The following is a 3,924-nucleotide window of genomic DNA, read 5'->3' as shown; positions in this document are numbered from 1 at the left end:
TATTTTTTATGGCTTCTACTGTATTTGCATGTTTGATTACTCCCAGACTCTAAATTGTCCATAGGTATGAATGTGAGCGTGAATGGTTGTTTGTCTATATGTGCCCTGACATTGGCTGGCGATCAGACCAGGGTGTTCCCCGCCTCTCGCCCAAAGTCCGCTGGGATAGGCTCATTACTTTTAAGAAAAGCACAATGAAAAATCGAAAAAAAAAAAAAAAGACAATATATTGCAATCGACTAATTTAATTTCTACTGTTACACTTTTCTGCACTCTGTGTGTGTATATGCTAGAGGACCCGCCTTCACCCACCGAGACAAAGAGACTGTATGACTGACAAAAGGCCTCACTCCATTCATGCCTGTGTTCTATGGAGCACACATGCCAAGGAGCTGAAACCAATGCACAGAGTGAACTTTCCTCCTGCCCGTTTGGAGGCGGGAGACGAGGAAAACAGACAAAATGATCAGGATCATTTTCATTTATTGTGTGATGAATGACTTCATTTATCGTCCCAGACCTAGTGCCCACGAGACATTTTCGTCAGAATGACAAATCTTGTCACGTTTTAATCTTGCGAGATCTTATGACATCCCTGATAAACACCAAAATACTTTTAAGGCTCTCACACCCCCTTCAAATGTAAAAGAAAAGCAACAGAGCCATTTTAAATTTTAAAAATTTACCTTCTGATGCTACTGGTCAAGTTTTTCTTGTTTAAAAAAAGTTAAGGTCTCTGAAAAATGTGATTTTATACGCAGTGATTTTTTTTATTTGTCATTGCATTTATTTAATAACTAATTCTTTGGCTTGTAATAATAATCACCATTATTATTATTACTATCATCACAAGTACTTCACTATTTTCACTACAATTGTTTATATTATTTTTATCCTTTTTTCGCCATTCATTTGATTTGAACAGCTGGTGCTTGAAGATCACTATTAAACCAGTGGAATAGACGTCATCTATTGTCTGAAGTTCAAAGTATTTTAAAAGTACAAACTTATTTAGATCAGGAACCGTAAAATAGAACTCTGCATATTGTATGACTTCATTTCGTCCACTAGAGGGAGCCAACGACAAAGCTTAAGGCGTCTCTTTCCTTGTCGTGAGGCAGCGGTTAAACTCCTAATCGTAACTCTTTCGCAGTGATGTAGTGTAACATATACACGACATGTCTTCAGAATGACATAAACACGTACATATATATATATATATATAATATATACATATACATATATATATAATATACACAATCACAAAGCAGCGTGGAATGTGTTTTCAAGAAATGAGAGAAATGTACTATCATGTGCTCTTCTAAAAAAGTCCAACCATTGTGGTGAAGTTCAGGCAGGAGGTTGCATCATGTGAGATGTTGCAAATTATTCTCTCTTTTTTTTTTTTTTTTTTTTGCCTGGAGTGCAACAACTGCCCCAGACAAGGTCGACCCAAACTGATGTAATACATGACGTTTCTTTCACCGTGTCTTCCTTCTTCACTGCTTTTACCAGTGTACTGCAAAAACTCTACCCCAAGATCCTCTATTATCCATCCATTCGTTTTCTATGCCACTTATCCTCCTCAGATCCTCTATTAATTTAGTGTTATTGCAAAAATGCTGGTCAAAGATCCTTTATATGACAGGAGCACTCTGCTGTTTTTGAGGACCTGCTGTAAAAACACTTGTCAGAGATTCTCTAGTCTGTATGACAGGTCTGCTTTGCTGTTTTTGGTAATGTACTTCAAAAATGCCAGTCAAAGATCCTCTATAAAACAGGAGCTCTTCTGTTTTTATGCCCGCACGGCCAAATGCAAGTAAAAACATTTTTTATATGAGACAAGAACTGATGTTGGGCCGCACGGTGGGCGAGTGGTTAGCATGTTGGCCACACAGTCAAGACACCGGGAAGATCTGGGTTCGAATCTCCGTTTGGCATCCCTATGTGGAGTTTGCATGTTCTCCCCGTGCGTGTGTGGGTTTTCTCCGGGTACTCTGGTTTCGTCCCACATTCCAAAAACATGCATGTTAGGTTAACTGGAGACTCTAAATTGTCCATAGGTATGAATGTGAGTGTGAATGGTTGTTTGTCTATATGTGCCCTGCGATTGGCTGGCGACCAGTCCAGGGTGTACCCCGCCTCTCACCCGAAGTCAGCTGGGATAGACTCCAGCATACCCCCGCTACCCGAACGAGGATAAGCTCCATAGAAAATGGATGGATGGAAGTACTGCTGTTTTTAAGGACCTGCTTTAAAACACTTGTCAAAGATCCTCTATATGCCAGGCATGCTCTCCTGCTTTTGGTAATGTGCTGCAAAAACGCTGGTCAAAGATCATCTAAGTAGCAGGAGCACTTCACTCCAGCTGTTTTCACAAATGTAGGACAAAAACTAGTCAGACATTCTCTATAAAACAGGAGCGCTCTGCTGTTTTGGGAATGTGTTCCAAAATCGCAGGTCAAACATCAGTGAAATGACATGCTGGCAAATGCAATAAACGGTAAATGGCGGAGCGCTTTTCCACCTCCAAGGCGCTCAAAGCGCTTAGCACTCTCAACTCAGATAAATAAGTAGAGGAAAGTTATTTTGGAAAAAAGTTCATCTCATTTGAGTGTACCAAGTACAACGTAAACATCTGTTGTGGTCAACTATAACTTTTACGTTCCATTTACTTGGTTTTTTCAAGGCAATCGGTTTGCATGTTTTTTTTAAGTCAGGTTACCTAATGGATTTTACAGTGCAGGAGTGCTCTGCTGTTTTTAAAGTGCTATTTAAAAAAAACTAGTCAAACATCCTTCATATGTCAGGAGTGGTTTGCTGTTTTTAAGGCACTACTTAAATTAAAAAAAAAAAAACGCCAGTCATAGATCCTCTATTGGACAGGAGTGCTCCAGTTTCTGAGGGCTTTTTCAAAAAAGGCTTGTCAAAGATCCTCTACATACAGGAGTGCTCTGCTGTTTTTAAGGCACTATTTCCCCAAAAAATCTTCCCCAAGATCCTCTCGATATGACAGGAGTGCCCCACTGTTTTAAAGGTGCTATTCCCGAAAAAAAAAACAAGTCAAAGATCTCCTATATGCAGGAGTGCGCTGCTGTTTTTAAAGCACTATTTTCCCCCCAAAATCATGTCAAAGATCCTCTCCGTAAGACAGGAGTGCCTATTGTAAAGATGGCCTATTGCTCCATCTTCCCAGCGACGTATATTGCTAAGTACGTATGTCATCAGTATGTGTCATGGGGGTGTCCAAGTGTGAAGTTGAGATATTTGAGTGTACTAAACAGGTGTGACATACCCATCGAGGACCCTCAGCGGGCCCCCCCATGTACAGATGCTTTCTAGCGCACTGTATACCACTAGCCCCGCCTCTTGAAAAGGTTACTGTGGTTCAGCGTTGTACTGCAGTACTGCGTTGGTAACACAGGTTTTTGGTTATTGTGTGGACACTTTTTGGTTGGGTTAAAAAGGTTCCTGTCCTCCTTCAATTCAGGCGTCAACACTTGTCCAAGTCAAGTCATCTCAAGGAGATGTTGAGTCACTCCTGAGTGCTTGTAAATGAAGCCACCATTACCTCACACAAGTGGAACCTTTTAGGTCCGCGCCTCCTCACCGAGCCCCCGCCGGGCCCCTGCCCTCATTGGTGGGCCGGCATAGGCCGGCCAGCCCTGATTGGCTAAAAAGGAGGGCAAGACTGCACCAGGCCTACTGACTGACTGACATGGAGAGACAGGAAGAGAGAGGTCGTCCATGTTGTTATGGCTTCCTGCACGGGACACAAAGACCAGATGGCCAGACACTCAAGTATTACAAAATACTGAATCTTTTTCTTTGCACGGTGAGGAAGTAAATATTTCATCAACCAACTGAATCAATATGACGCATTCAGTGCCACTGAAAAAACATGTCTTTTTGATATTGAAAACA

This window comes from Dunckerocampus dactyliophorus, chromosome 11 (genome assembly GCF_027744805.1).
Source record: "Dunckerocampus dactyliophorus isolate RoL2022-P2 chromosome 11, RoL_Ddac_1.1, whole genome shotgun sequence".
NCBI lineage: Eukaryota > Metazoa > Chordata > Actinopteri > Syngnathiformes > Syngnathidae > Dunckerocampus > Dunckerocampus dactyliophorus.
This window is presented reverse-complemented; position numbering follows the sequence as displayed.